Source organism: Enhydra lutris, unplaced genomic scaffold (genome assembly GCF_002288905.1).
Source record: "Enhydra lutris kenyoni isolate GAN:26980312 unplaced genomic scaffold, ASM228890v2 scaffoldscaffold1, whole genome shotgun sequence".
In the NCBI taxonomy this organism is placed as follows: Eukaryota; Metazoa; Chordata; class Mammalia; order Carnivora; family Mustelidae; genus Enhydra; species Enhydra lutris.
Window position 1 is genome coordinate 106,350,939 of NW_019154085.1, and position 16,805 is coordinate 106,367,743.

Genomic DNA, 16,805 nt, shown 5'->3' on the forward strand with positions numbered 1-16,805 from the left:
GGAAGCACCGACTGTTTGCTCTCCCGTTATATGCTCTCTCCCCCACTCCCGTTTCATCATGACGCTGGCTGCAGAGTGTAAAATTTGGTTCTTGTTTTCTGGGTGCTTTCTTGCTTACCACAGAACATGTGATCCATGCTGATTCTTAAGCAAACACCGCCTTGCCCGTCCATGAAATTACTCACGTCCTGACCCGGCTCTGCTGTCACGGGGGTGCATCGCATGTGGAGGGAGCAGGCATCCACGTGCACGTTCTCTTGCTTCTGCCTACCTTGCTGGGGCCCCGTCTGTGCTTCGATTCTTCCATTAGTGGACCTGGGGTATTAGGCTTGTAACTCACTCACTCATAGGTGGATGGTGGGCATTCAATCGTTCCTTCAATTGAATGTGTTAATAAATTCTTCACAAAACAAGAAGAGGGGAAATTATTTTAAATTGATTCAAGTAGAATTTTAACATGTTCAGCACAGCCTACTTTGTGCTCAGGTTTAACACTTGGTATGTTAATTGAGCGGCCAGTTTGGCCAGATTATCCTGTTAAAGTAGAAATCAATATTGATATTTCCTCACACTGTTAACCGTCTTTCTAGAATCGGGATTTTTATTCCCTTCTTTTCCCTCTATGACTTTTGTTACCTTTGCATTCCTAATTGTGTGTGGAACTTACAGAGGTTTGTTTTGTTTTGTTTTTTTTGGTAAAGAACACAGGAGGTTTGCGATGATACTGCATTTCCCATCCCATCTGGGATCAGTGTTTGTAACAGACTGGCTTTTATGCCCAGCTCCCGAAGAGCTTTCTCATTATCTGATAGGAGAAGCCTATTTCCACCAGCCTTCCGAGGTAATGAATCTTTTTCATTTGTGTTGTTGCTTGTCCAGGCTGGTGGGGAGGGGGGAGCTGTCTGAATACGTCCTGGGGGAGAGCTTTGCTGGCCATTGGCAATGTGCCTCGGCGGCCCACACCATCCACTTGCGACCACCGACCTGTGTTGCCAGCCCTCTCTTTGTGTGTACTATCGTCCAACAAGGTGTGGGTGCTCCTCTGTATCCCCCGGGATGTTCACTCATGTGTGTTCCTCCCTGCGTGGGGCCCTGGGGTGCTTCCGTCTGGGTGTATCACGGGTGCTTCTGCCAACAAAGACTCTTGTTCCTTTTCTCTTGCTCCATATTGAGTGTTGTCAGGGATTTTATTATTCCCTCTAGGAATGGCTCTCGATCTGTTAGGCATAAACTCAGTGTGCCATATAAGGTCCCCTGTAATCTGCCCCTGCTTATCTCCTTGGCCTCATCTCCAGCCCCTATAACAGGAGCCCAAGTTGGAGTTATGCAGAGCTGTTTGCAATTTCCTGTAGATACCTTGCAGAGGTGCCTTGCAGTGCTATTCCACCTCCCCAAAAAGCTGTTCCCCTCTAGCCACCCCTCCAGGCTGAGTCTGAAGAGCCCTTCTGCTCAGAAGCAAGCCCTGCCTTGCAGAGGAGCTGGCCTGTTTCTTCCTTTAGAGTCCTTGTTTGTCTTTTCTTCCTCCCCCACCAGACACGGAGTTCCCTGGAATTAGGGCTCTGTCCTCCCCATCTCTCTTGCTCTCCCCTAGCATGCAGCCTGGCGTAGAGACACACCTGGTCACGGCTAGCTGAGGGACATCTTGTCACGTGTATTATGGTAACCAGCCCCTATGGGGAGTACTTCTGTGCCTTGTTTCACTCCATCCACACGACACCTCTGTGAAAGTAGGTGCTATTCTTTTCCTCTGTTCCACAGATGAGTCATTCCAAGGCACAGGAAGGTGAAGTCACTTGGCTAAGGTCACTCAGCTAGTAATCGGAGGAGACAGGAACCGACTACTGGCCTCTCCTGCTCCAAACCCTATGGACCAAGCCACGTTGATACATGGCTCTTCCTCTCCTCTCTGTTTCTCCTGCCCCTACTTAATGACAGGCTTACGTCTTCCCCATGACCCTCCTGCCTCCCTCAGAGATAGACATTGTTGTAAAGGAAGATGGTGATATTTGAAAAGTCTAAAAATGTAGCTTACGTGTGCTGCGCATGGTCTGTTTGCTGCCTGACCCCCCCCCAACTCCCCACTCCATATACTCTCTGTCTCTCTCTGCCCTGCTCTGTGTCCCAGGGGCTCAGCTCTGTGGGCTCTTACCCTGCTCTCTGGCTTCCCACACAGCCGGCTGATGGAGGCACTGGGATGGGGGACAAGGGGCAAGGTGGCTCTTTGCCTGCTCCCTTCCTGTGTTATCTCAGAGCAGGGGCTGGCAAACTCTTTCTATGAAGTGCCAGATGGTAAATATTTTAAGCCTTGTGGCCCAAGAGACAAAATTAAGGATGTGATTTAGGTACTTATATAACCATTTGAAATGTAACCATTTGAAAATGTAAAATCGTTCTTCGCTCATGAGCTTTAACAAAGCAGGCAGCAGACCAGATTCGGCCCACTGGCCGCAGTTTGCCAGCTGATGATCTAGACTCCAGAGCCAGGCTTCCATGTGTCCCAGGGTCATCTGCAGGGCTGTTCCAACGCAGATCACAGACCCACACCCTCAGACATTCTGATCATGTGGATCTGCAGTGGAGACGGAGGGCTTGCCTATCTAGTAAGTTTCCAGCTGGTGTGGATGTTGCTGGCCTGGTCCCCACAGTCTAGGAACCATCTGTGTAGGGAGGGCACTTGGCAAGTGTTCCCTCGGGAGCAGGGACTCTGTTCTATCCCTTTGCCCCGTCGGGCCTGAGTGCTTCCCCATCCTTCACTGGTCCCCTCAATGCTGCCTGAAGCACTGCAAGTTGTCCTTCCCTCTGGCTCTCTTCAGTTAAGCCCTTTGCGCGTGCCGCCTTTGTTTGCTGGAATCTTACGGATACTGCAAGCATTTTCATTTTCCAGAAATGGTCTGGGAACAGAGTGCCGAGTACTTCCCACGTGTGACTCTTGGAGGAGAAGGTTGCATCCCTGAGTCATTCTTGTGTTGACTGCATCAACATTACTTTGGGGTTGCCTCTGTGTGTGGTTCTGTGGGAGCTGGGACCAGGTTACATGACCAATAGGACAGGGTCGAGTCTCTGTTACGAAATGGGGTTCTGTAGAGGGCTATGGGTGTATGAAGGCCACCCAAGTCAGTGGAAGTAGCTCAGGGCGGGCTCTCCAAGGGAGGTGACATTTGACATAAGCTCAAAGAAGAATCGGGCGTGGGCTCACCAGGGACTGGAGGGTCTTGGGAAGTGGAGCATGCAGAGCGCCCCCGTGTGGTGGTGTTTAGGGAGCCATGGGACTTTGGTTTGATGTGTGTGTGTGTCTGTGTGCATGTGCACATGCGTGTGTGCACGAGGGAGGGGCATGGTTTGAGAGTGGCCAATACAGCTAGAACAGTGAATAGAGGCAAGTTTACAGGGAACTTCGCTGCATCCTGGGTAAACATGAGGTCACTGGTGGTTTTAATCAGGGAATGACATAGTGAGATTTCCAAGTAGGAAGATTACCCTAAGTGGGGATTGCATGAATGGAGCAGGGCACGGCTGGTGGCAGGGGAGGATGGGCCCCTAGAGGCTGCTGGGCTGGATTCCCACCGATTTGGGTCGGGACTGGCTGAGCCTGATGGTGGTGACGGCAGATAAGCTTTCGGGTAATCTCAGATCAGTTTCTGCCATCGGGCATGGGCCCCCTGGTGGGTCTGTAAGAAGCCAATGCCTAGCCTAATCGAAGGCTTTGCTGCCTTCCTCTGGGAGGTGATATTCTCGTTCTGCCAGAGGCTGAACCCCAGAACTCCACTCGATGGCTTCATTTCACAAATTAAAAATATCAACTAAGCGAATCATTTCAAAGACTGCCAGTATAAGGAAACCATTGCAGCTCAAAGTCTGTGTTTCCTGTAAAGCATGTGCTTCTCTGAAACATTTACCCAACACCTCAGAGAGCTCCCACCAACACATCTACCTTTTTGGAAAGGTCAGACTTTTTAAAGGTTAATTGTTACCCTTAAGAAAAACGTAAAAACAAACTGCATGGCTGCATATTTAGTGAGTGTTTGGAATAGCATTTCCCAGAAGCACAATTCCTGATGATTTGATTTAAACAAATAAAGCGGGCTCTGCAAGTAAAGCGCCATGGGCAACTTCGGACTTGGAAAAAGCGCACATGCCGTCTGTGGTTTAAGGAGTATTATTATACTTCTGAAATGTCCTCTGGCCAAAGAACCCCAGCCAGCCAGGAATGTGAGCCGTGCTAAATCCTTGGATCTGTGTGTGTGTACTGTGGTGGCTGAACAGGTGAGCTCAGAAGGGCCTCAAGATTTCACTACCGGCCCTCTTGTCAGACCTCTTTCTCCCTTAGCAATGGCCTCCCCTCCCAGGTTGACCAGCAGCCTCTCTGATGGGGACTGTTCCGTTAGTCTCTTTCCCTCTCCCTCCTTGCGGTCTGTAGGAGAGCTCTCCCCTAATGCCCTGCAGGTAGGTGCCTCTAGCCACGTGGCCAAACCAGACCGGTGTCTCCATTTCCCGTAGTGCTGGCTCTGCCATTCACCCCTCCCCATACAAGCTCTTCCTTCCCCCTCCCTGTACAAGCTCTTTCCTCTTCCTGCCTGTGCTCACCGCCCTCAACTTGAATCGGCCACTGGTTTTCTCATGACTCAGTGTTCTTTTAGGATACTGTCCACCCAGTTGCCAAGTCCTGTTGATGCTTTTCTCCCGGTCTGACTCAGGATTGTCTCTTTTCATTGCTGTGGCCACCCCTCTGGTCAGAACCTCTTTCCTAGATTACCACAATAATTTCCCACCTGTCTTTGTTGTGGGGCATCCGTGTGGAACACTGACACAGACGAATTTTCCTGAAGATCCCTTGTGATTCTATAAATCTCTTGATCAAAGTTCTTACTGTTTTCTTATTACCTCTGAAATGGAACTCAGAATTTCAGTATCTTCTACCTTTGTCCTAATCTTTTAACTCTCCACCCCCCGCCTTTTAAATTGTAAGAACATTCAAGAGAACTCCTCTCTTAGCCAATTGGTAAGTGTACAATATGGTATTAACTAGAGGCACCATGTTGAACAGATCTGTGGAATTTATTCATCTTATATAACTTTATCATGTCAAAGTGAATCGTCTCCATTCCCCAAACTACAGTTCATCTCTCCCCTGTGCTTTTCCTGTTGCCCTTCACATACCTGGAGGCCTGGAATGCCCTCTATGCTCCCCTCCTTCAGGGATATCCTGGGGTGCCCCATCTGCCCACCCCGTTTCCTGGTCACTACATTTGTGTTCCTTGGGGGTCATTTCTCACAGGTTGCTGGGTCTTAGGGCTATTTGTGTCCAACAACAATAGGTTGTTAATCCTATTGGAATGTAACTTATTTATCTTTTAACCTCACAGGCAAACTTTCTGAACTTTTTTTTTTTTTTAATCTGTAGAATAAGGGTAGCTCTTCCCCCAAAATAGATGTTTGGGAACTATTAAATGACTCAAGCATATAGGTTCCTAACAGAGTATCTGGCATACTGTAGTAAATACACAATTATTGTCCATAGTAGGTATGGTCATTTTCAAAGGACGGAAGAAGGAAGGGAGAAAAGAAAGAATGGAGGGAAGGAGGAGAAGGAAGGAAGAAGGGAAGGAAGGGAAAGAAAGAAGGAAGAGAAAGGAAGAGAAGGAAGGAAGAAAGAAGGGAAGGAAGGAGGCAAGAAAGGGAGAAAGGGGTAAATAAAATAAAGCCAACTGCTAGAACGTCCTTAACTGTTTTCCCCTTTGCAGTCAGACTGTATCCTTCCAGCCCCTCTGGCATAGGCTACTCCATCCCACCTCTGTGCCTTTATAATTTCTTTAGATTTTTCCAAAAGTACTGCCATGTGCTAAATCCCTTAAGTATTTAGATAAGATTTAGGAGGGATCCTCTCCATAACCCTCACTGGCCTCCTTGGAGGAGGCCACTTAGAGTTGTGCTGGCTCAGTGGGGTACATCAGGAGGAGAGGGAAACATAGGTATTGATTCCTGGCTTCTTTCTTTCTTGGTTAACCAGGCTGGCTCCCTGAGTGAAGGCCTCCCCATCTGATATTACCGTCTTATTCTTCAGGTCAGGTGACCCCTCCTCCCTTCTCCCCTCAGCTGCTACTCCTGCTTGTTACTCACGCCAAGGTGACTGTGTATTCCTCTATCTCTGCCCACAACTTAAATAGCTACTTTATTAAACTCCCCTTACATCCTTCCAAGATGCTAATATTTTGATTGATACACTCCATGAATGCCCGGTGGATTCAATCTCAGAAACATTGTGTCCAGCAAAGAAATCTTCCACAAAAGAATGCATGTGGGGGCACCTGGGTGGCTCAGTGGGTTAAGCCTCTGCCTTTGGCTCAGGTCATGATCCCAGTGTCCTGGGATCGAGCCCCGCATCAGGCTCTCTGCTCAGCAGGGAACCTGCTACCCATTCTCTGTCTCTGCCTGCCTCTCTGCCTACTTGTGATCTCTGTCTGTCAAATAAATAAATAAAATCTTAAAAAAAAAGAATACATGTGAAGTTCAAGAACAGATAAAAATAATCTATGGTGACAGAAGTCAGAACTGTGGTTGTTTGGTTTTGGGTGGGGTTTTGGCAGGAGGGAACTTTCTGAGGTTTTGGAATTTTTTTTTTTCTCATGATTGGGATGATGGCTATGAAACTATATATCATTGTCAAAACTCATTGAATGCATACAGACATTTCCTTGTATCTAAATTATACCCCAATAAAAAGTAAATATATGGGATTACATAGAAAAGTCCTTACATTGAAATATATTTGACAAAACATTAAACACGAGTTTGTGGTATGGAATAAAAAACATCTTCCTTGCTCTTCAATACACAGATCAACACACATCAAAATTCTATACAACCGGTATCTTGATGAACTCGCAAACTTGGTGGGGGACCTGTGGGAGCCATCCCCTTTCTTCCAGCTCAGTGCTGTCTCCCGCCATCCTCCACAGCGCACAGCACAGACTGTGGTGACCACTGGATGGTCAGGTGTCACTGAGTACAGGCAATGTCTTTTCACAAGGAACGTAGGATGTTTAGAAACTGGGGTACAGTTCCTGGCACAATTCTATACACAGAGTAGGTGCTTAAAGTCTAAAACCAGAAGTCAGCCTTCATTTAATAAACATTCAAAGAATGCTTATTCTGAGCCAGACAGTGAATTGGCTACTGGCAGAAACTATTCTTTACTTTGAAAATTGAATCTCCTGTACTTGGAAGGCTCCTTGGCCCTTGGAGATTTGGTAAACCTCATTCAACCCTCCAAGGTCATGGGTTTGTGAAGGAATGGGACCCTCCCACATTCTCTGATTTTTTTTTCCCCCTCAGCAGAGGCCCTCGTCTCTACTTCTGTTACCATTCCTGTCATGTCAATGACACTCCCATGACAACCTGGGCTCAGAGGCATGCTGTTTAGGTGATCTCCATAAAAAGAGAAAATCTACTCCAGTCAAGCATCATAAGCTGAGTGACTTTATGAAAGATATTGGGGTGTCATGGTGGAGGGTCACCCCTGAATATGGCCAGCCTCTTGAGTGTTCTCTGCTTGCCAGCTCATGGTCCACTGACTTCCTTCATTTGGATCCCAGCCAGTGACCTTCCCTACCCTACCACTTGGGGAGTGGAATCTATTTCATCCACTCTTCCTTGAACCACTATGTCCTTTTCCCTACTTATTCTGAATCATTTTTTTCAGGGACCAATCCAACCAGGTTATTTTAACTTTCATACAATTTCCTGAAATTCTTGTAAATATATTTTTTCCATCTTGTTACATCTGCTAGAAAAATATTTCAATCTCCTGTGATGGTTCCAGTGCAGATTATTTCTCCAGGTGGTGGATGAGGAAAGGACAATAGAGTGCACCCAATTGTGGTCTCTGGCCATCCCCATCCAACATTTCTTCCACCTTAGTTGCTGTGTAGTACTTGCCTCTGAGACCCTGCCTGAGGAATCTGTTTCCATGGCACAACCTGGATTTGGGATACATGTTGTCCCTTCTACACAAAGCTTCTTAGCCAGGATGGGACACTCATGGTCAGTGGTAGTTGTCAGGTAGCCTGGGGGTATCCAGCTGTCATGGGTAACAGAACTGCATGAACGTTTAAAGGCAGCTGGATATGAACAGCCAGAATTCCCAGAATTCCCAGGCTGGATTTTCTACATCTACTCCACCCTCAGAGCCATATCTGTCTCTGAATATACCCTTTGGGAGCTAGGGTTGTGAGGGGGCACCTACTTTGACTGGCTCTTCTTCATTCTCTGACCTTAATTTCTGGAGTCCCCACAGGAATTTATCGTTTTGGTGCAGTTGGTCCTAGGATGTCTATCAAGAGTTGAATGCAAAATAAATGGAGAGCAGTTCCACTGTACGAAGTGTTGGGCACCATTTTGTATTTTCTTGAATCTGTTCCATGTAGTTGGGCTCTGAAGAATGCTGTGAGCAGTTGCCTGAGAGATCACACATGCATCTGGAAGGGAGTAGGCGTAGGGTCTCTCCATAGCCTCTAAGTTGTTCAGAGGATCCTTTCTGACTAAAATTGAGGAACCTAATATAACTTCTTCTGAGAATATTGCCTGGTTGGGGGTTTAGCCTTTAGAGTAAGTTTTAGTTTGGGGAATCTGAATGTAAGCTTCTAGATTTCTGTGAGGATTGTTTCCTGAAGGTAGCAGGTTCCCTGAAGGTAGCAGTCTACTATTTCCCCAAAGTCATAAGAACTGGGAGACTTTGTCTCAGTCTTTTGTGTGGGCTCAGTTTCTCTGGCTGTGCCTCACTGTCAATCAATTTCTTGCCACCTTGCTCCAGATGGGTCTGATCTTCTAAACTGCAATCATGAGGGGTTGGTATATAGCTTACTGCAAAAGTCTGGGGCAGGTCTTACACCTTGACGTCTTTTCTCCTTCCTATTGGTGCAAGTTCAGAAATGTGCCTTGTGGGTCATGGTACCCTCACATTGCTGCATGCCAGTGTGAGTCCTCTTGGATATTCTGCTCTGGAGACGGAGAGATTTATGACTTCTGACCTTGTATAATTTCTAATTCTGGACCATGCATTTTTTCCTATTAGTCACTGTTTTTCCACATCTGAGGTCTGCCTTCCTTAAAACATTTCAGTGGCACATTTCCATTGTAGCTCAAAATCCTCCTCTTCAATCTGGCATTACCTTCCCAATAATGCCTTATCTAGCCTGGCATCCATGTATCTGTGACCAGGGAGTCCAGGCTTGCTTGAAGTTACCCCTTGACTGAAGACTGGGCTCTGGGGAATTCTGTGCTGACAGGAGAAAAAAAGGCCCTTCTCAATTATCTCAAGCTGGGTGATCAAGGACTGACCTCTTTTAGGATTGAGCATCACTAGAAGCTGCATTAACCACCAATTTCCAGGATTACCTATGGTTGGTCAGTTGATAAGTTGATTTTTTGTTCTTTATTACCCTGGCCAGGACACCAGGACATGCTCTGTATGAATTGCTCTGTACCTGCCTTGACAGGAACATCATTCCCTCACATTGTCATGTTGGTCTCAGGGTTGCGTCTCTGATTTCATCTGACCCAAACTTCACCATGGCCCACACAGGAATGATCATCTTTCTCCCTTCACCTGTACATCCACTGATTTGGCCATCAGGATAAGGGTGGTCATTTCATTTCCATTCCATTGGGGTTCAGTTTCTCAGCTTTAAGATCCTAGGCAGCACCCTAAGATCACTTGGGGCTGCTTTTCCTCCTGATGTTTTGGTAAATAGGACTCAAGCGTTCAATTTCATGGACTGTGTGAGTTCAGAGCTTTCTGCACAATTCCTGTGAATTCTAAATGTGAGTCCTCAGAGTCCCCCCCCAAAGACCTCTTTGCTGACTTAGATGCAAATCTGGGCCCATTCATAATTTCCTTCTAAATTTGACTCAAACCCAGCTCATATTCTGCCACTTCTGTGTTCTGTTTGTTTTTGTTTTTGGTAGGAAATAAGTGCTACAGGCCAGACAGCTTTTCTTTTTCTCCTTCCCTCAATTATGATGAATATAGTTTTCCTTCTTTCCTTAGCAAAGCGTTCCAGAGTTGGACCTTGATATAGTCACCAATATTACTCCAGGCTCAATTTCAGGCCATAATGCCAGCATGAAATTGGTTTGTGTTTACAAACAAGGAGGTTGGTGATGATTATTTAACAGTAGTTGGTCTAAGAGATGTGATCTAAATGTAGATAAATGAGAAAAATGAGAGTTAAACCACTTATTTCCCCATTCAGATAGGTTTCCACAAAAAGTACATTAGCTGTTTTTCCTACTCCTTGAGCTTACTTTTTATTAAAATAACTGCATTCCTATTATTAAGTATTTGCTACATTCATATTGTAAATAAGATTTATAATATGCCTTAAATAAATGATACACACTGAGTTACAATTGGTACTTGGCTTAGTTCAACTTCCCAGCTACTTTATTTTTTAATTTTTTAAATTTTTTTTATTTTTTATAAACATTTAATATATTTTTATCCCCAGGGGTACAGGTCTGTGAATCACCAGGTTTACACACTTCACAGCACTCACCATAGCACATACCCTCCCCAGTGTCCATAACCCCACCCCCCTTCTCCCAACCCCACTTCCCAAAGCAACCCTCAGTTTGTTTTGTGAGATTAAGAGTCACTTATGGTTTGTCTCCCTCCCAATCTCATCTTGTTTCATTTACTCTTCTCTTACCCCCTTAATCCCCCATGTTGCATCTCCTCTCCCTCATATCAGGGAGATCATATGATAGTTGTCTTTCTCCGATTGACTTATTTCGCTAAGCATGATACCCTCTAGTTCCATCCACGTCATCACAAATGGCAAGATTTCATTTCTTTTGATGGCTGCATAGTATTCCATTGTGTATATATACCACATCTTCTTTATCCATTCGTCTGTTGATGGACATCTAGGTTCTTTCCATAGTTTGGCTATTGTAGACATTGCTGCTATAAACATTCGGGTGCACGTGCCCCTTCGGATCACTACGTTTGTATCTTTAGGGTAAATACCCAGTAGTGCAATTGCTGGGTCATAGAGTAGTTCTATTTTCAACATTTTGAGGAACCTCCATGCTGTTTTCCAGAGTGGTTGCACAAGCTTGCATTCCCACCAACAGTGTAGGAGGGTTCCCCTTTCTCCGCATCCTCGCCAGCATCTGTCATTTCCTGACTTGTTAATTTTAGCCATTCTGACTGGTGTGAGGTGATATCTCCTTGTGGTTTTGATTTGTATTTCCCTGATGCCGAGTGATGTGGAGCACTTTTTCATGTGTCTGTTGGCCATCTGGATGTCTTCTTTGCAGAAATGTCTGTTCATGTCTTCTGCCCATTTCTTGATTGGATTATTTGTTCTTTGGGTGTTGAGTTTGCTAAGTTCTTTATAGATTTTGGACCCTAGCCCTTTATCTGATATGTCGTTTGCAAATATCTTCTCCCATTCTGTCAGTTGTCTTTTGGTTTTGTTAACTGTTTCCTTTGCTGTGCAAAAGCTTTTGATCTTGATAAAATCCCAATAGTTCATTTTTGCCCTTGCTTCCCTTGCCTTTGGTGATGTTCCTAGGAAGATGTTGCTGTGGCTGAGGTCGAAGAGGTTGCTGCCTGTGTTCTCCTCAAGGATTTTGATGGATTCCTTTCTCACATTGAGGTCATTCATCCATTTTGAGTCTATTTTCATGTGTGTAAGGAAATGGTCCAATTTCATTTTTTTGCATGTGGCTGTCCAATTTTCCCAACACCATTTATTGAAGAGGCTTTCTTTTTTCCATTGGACATTCTTTCCTGCCTTGTCAAAGATTAGTTGACAATAGAGTTGAGGGTCTATTTCTGGGCTCTCTTTTCTGTTCCATTGATCTATGTATCTGTTTTTGTGCCAGTACCATGCTGTCTTGATGATGACAGCTTTGTAATAGAGCTTGAAGTCCGGAATTGTGATGCCACCAACTTTGGCTTTCTTTTTCAATATTCCTTTGGCTATTCGAGGTCTTTTCTGGTTCCATATAAATTTTAGGATTATTTGTTCCATTTCTTTGGAAAAAATGGATGGTATTTTGATAAGAATTGCATTAAATGTATAGATTGCTTTAGGTAGCATAGGCATTTTCACAATATTTATTCTTCCAATCCAGGAGCATGGAACATTTTTCCATTTCTTTGTGTCTTCCTCAATTTCTTTCATGAGTACTTTATAGTTTTCTGAGTATAGATTCTTAGCCTCTTTGGTTAGGTTTATTCCGAGGTATCTTATAGTTTTGGGTGCAATTGTAAATGGGATTGACTCCCATCCGCAAATCAATCAATGTGATACAACACATTAATAAAAGAAAGAACAAGAACCATATGATACTCTCAATAAATGTTGAAAAAGCATTTGACAAAGTACAGCATCCCTTCCTGATCAAAACTCTTCAAAGTGTAGGGATAGAGGGCACATACCTCAATATCATCAAAGCCATCTATGAAAAACCCACCGCAAATATCATTCTCAATGGAGAAAAACTGAAAGCTTTTCCGCTAAGGTCAGGAAGATGGCAGGGATGTCCGTTATCACCACTGCTATTCAACATAGTACTAGAAGACCTAGCCTCAGCAATCAGACAACAAAAGGATATTAAAGGCATCCAAATCGGCAAAGAAAAAGTCAAACTATCACTCTTTGCAGATGATATGATACTGTATGTGGAAAACCCAAAAGACTCCACTCCAAAACTGCTAGAACTTGTACAGGAATTCAGTAAAGTGTCAGGATATAAAATCAATGCACAGAAATCAGTTGCATTTCTCTACACCGACAACAAGACAGAAGAAAGAGAAATTAAGGAGTCAATCCCAGCTACTTTTAATCACCACTTAATGCAATCCTGGCATTAACACTGAGGTATAAATATATTCCACACACATTTCTTATTCTACGGGTCATACTGCTTTATAGACAGGTTCTTTCCAAAGTGTCAGCTTGTCTGCCTTTCAAAAGCCTAGACATGGTTCTACATAGGGATTTCTGCTAAAAAACATTTTAATTAGACATTTAATCTGTTTAATAGTAAAGCAATCACTGCCACCATCACCACCACCACCATCACCACCGTCATCACCATCACTACCATCATCACGGCTATCATCATGTTCACCATCATTATCATCACTACCATCAAGATCACCACCATCATCACCACCATCACCACCATCATCATCCTCACTATCATCACCACCACCACCACCATTACCACCATCACCACCATCACCATCATCACTATCACCATCACTACCATTACCACCACCACTGTCATCATCATCACCATGAGCATCATCATCATTAAACTTGCAGCCTTGACTCTTTTCATGATATCTTGACTCAAACATTTGCAATAGCTTGCTGTTCTTCTCTTAGCCCATAAACCATTCTCTCCACATGACGTCCACACAATTTAAAATCATAATCTACTCTTGTTTAATAGTATACTGCTGCCATTGTTTGCATTATCTGTAGATGTATTTTTTAAAAATAAGATGTCCATACCATTTTGTCTTCTTTTTTTGCTCACAAATATCAACATTTTCCCAGAGGTTTCAGAAATGTAAATCTTTTTTTTTTTTTCTTTTCCTTCTTCCTCTTTTTCTCTTCCTCCGACTCTATCTTCTTCTGGCTTAGACTGATAACTTATTTACTTATGTGGTGTAGTTGACACAGAAATGTAATTCCTAGAACCCATGCAATTTGTTATTCTATCTGCATCTGCAACAATCAAAACTTTTATTTCCCTTCCCACATCTACAAATGCATTTGCACAGAAATTGGCAGGGGTTTAGGTCAGACTGCCTGGGTCTGACTGTAGACTTGGTTCTCCAGAGGCTCTATGACTTCAGGTCCTCCTTGCCCCACTGTTCTCATCTACGTAGGTCTGATAATGAGAGTACCCATGTCAGAGGATTTCTGTGAGGACCAAATGTGAACTATGTGAGAAGCCTTTGGGTCAGTGTCCAGCACAGAGTAAGCACTTGATAAATGTTGTCTCTTATTCTTTTCTCATTCTTATTCTTATTCTTTGCCAACATCTCCATTAGAAATTGCCATCTAGTTTCCCTGGCTGCCTGCATGTCTGCACAGGTTGCAGGTTGTGCATTGCATACCCTTAATTTTTTTCATTCTTCACAGTTCATGGAGAATCCCTTGAAAATTCTGTACTGCTTGCTTAAAGTGGCTTTCCGGTAGAGTAAAATAAAGTAGTTTTGTGTGGAGGCTAGCTGGCCACTTCGCATTAATTACAGGAATAATAATAGTGCTCCCTAAGAAAGCAGCTATTGCTTTTGGAAAATTCAGGTGAGCAGAGCTTTCTAAAATACAATTTGTTCGACAACAAGCAATTTTATTTCTTCACAGGTAGATGCAAACCAAGAGTCAACTAAGAATGTAAGGAGCGTAAGGAACTGTGTGGAATTAGAATGACTGCATTGCCTAGAAACCTACCTAGCTGACTTTCTGAATGAAATGGTCTTCAACTAATTTACTCTTAACCAGTACCCCTATAGCTAACTGTATTGCTTACAAGTCCCAATTAGACCACATGAAGTCTGCCAAGTTGAATTTCATTTCTCTGTCTCAATTTTTCACTTGCCAATTGAAGAGAAACTTGACAGGAATGTAAAGTACTTTGAAATGTAAATACAGCTATATATATTTTAATTTTTTATATGTATTATAAACTATAAAATACTACACAAATATCTTAATAAAACTGTGTATTTTCCTCTGAAAGAAGATAAAGGTCCAGAGATTGTTTTAACTCATATTTTTAGGAAGGCTATCTTTCAATTAAATTTAGGAATGGTTGTCTTTGTGAATGAGGCAAAGTTTATTCAGATATAGGTTTCATTCACACTGTAGAGGGACTCCAGCTCAGATCTCTGTATAATATAATGCTATTTTTTCTTTTCAGAAATGCCTTTAGTTTTCAAAGTTTACCTGTGTAGGCAGGTAAGACCAAGGTCATACACCTTCCCTCACTGTGTGCTGATGAGGTTGTACATTGGGTGAATTTCATTTTTGGATTGGCAAAGACAAAAAGTATTATATGGTAGAAAGCACAGTGGATTTAAAATTAGCAGACCTGCGTTTGCCTTTGATTCTCCTGAGTAATCTCAGACAAATTAATGAATCTCTCCCTACCACCTTGCTCTTCTATCCTCTTGCTGAGCCCTCTGAAATGTATTGTATGTCTGAATTGTTCAGACACCCACTTACTTCTGTTCTGAGTATCAGTGGACTCAAATATAACCATTTGTAGTTACCACCATAAAAACAATAAACATAACCGTTTTAGCTAGCTAGATTGTTTTTTAGCACTTTCTTGGAATCTCAGAGATAAATTTTGGTTCAGATCTCAGAGATGATCAGATGTCTGGTTTTTTCTTTGCGTATTAATTTAATACTAAGCTTTGATTAGAAAATATATGATACTTATTAAAATAAAAATTTTCTTTCATGTCCTCATATTCTTTTAAAGACTTAAGAAACTATTTTCAAGGGAAGAAAGATATATTTAAAAAGTACAAAAGCTATAGGAACAAATATGTTATAGTTAGAAATTACTCCCCAAATTCATATATGGAAGTTCTAACTGCTAGAATGCTATCTTACTTGGATATAGGGTCATTGCAAATGTAATTAGTTAAGATGAGGTTCTCCTAGAGTAGGGTGAGTTCCTCATGTGATATGACTGATGTCCTTATAAAAAGGGGGAATTTGGACACAGGCACACCCTGGGAGAATGTCTAATGAAGATGAAGGCAGAGATCCAGGTGTTGCTTCTACAAGCCCAGGAATGCCGAAGATTGCCAGCAAATCCCCAGAAACTAGGAGAGAAGCCCCAAAAGGCTTTTAGGAGATTGTTGGTAAAAATACAATTGTTAAAGGAGCTTCTGGTGATGTCTCAGATGGAAATGAGGAGTATGTCTTTGGAAACTAGAGAAAAGATCTTTGTTAAAATGTGGCAGAGGACTTGGCTGAATTGTGTTCTGTTTTTGGAAAGTAGAACCCATAAGCAACAGACTTGAATATTTAGCTGAAGAGATTTCTAAGCCAAGTGTTGAAGGTATGGTCTGGTTTCTTCCTGTTGCTAATAGTAGAATGGGAGAAGAGAGAGGCGAATTGCTGGGCAACCATCTGTTAAGGAGATTAGGTCTGTGGCTTGTGATCCCATCAACCATCTCAGCAAAATGCTGCCAGCTTGGATTTAAAGGAGACAGTTATGGGATGGAATGATGGGAGCCTGCTGGTCTTCTAGGATTCCACAGACAAAAAAAAAAAAAAAAAAAAGGCTGATAGTGCTATTCAGCTGTGAACAATGGACTCATGTCCAGTGGGACAGAATCTGCTGCCACTAATGAAACTTGATGACATTCTCCTTCCATATCAAATTTTTTGTCCTACCTGCTTGGTTTTGATCCATTAAGAGCTTTCTCTCATTTTTTTGCCGGCTGGGGTGCAGAGTGCCGAGTCTGTATTTGGAGGAGGACGACCGTCAGGTTGGGGTCCCAAGACCAGAAATGTAAAAACGCATGTTCTACTCACCACTGCCAGCTTGCATGTGCATGTCTCAGCCATCTCCAGGAAAATCTGCTGCTTATATGTACTCTCGTTTTGGTCCTAATTCTTGTGCCCATTTCTAAATGATATACCTTCACCAAGGGTGGTTTGGGATTTTGGTGGCCACTCTGGGTAAGATTTGACTAGAATGAAATTGTTCCTATAACAGATACCTTAGGAAAGAAAGGGAATATAATTTCTTAGAAC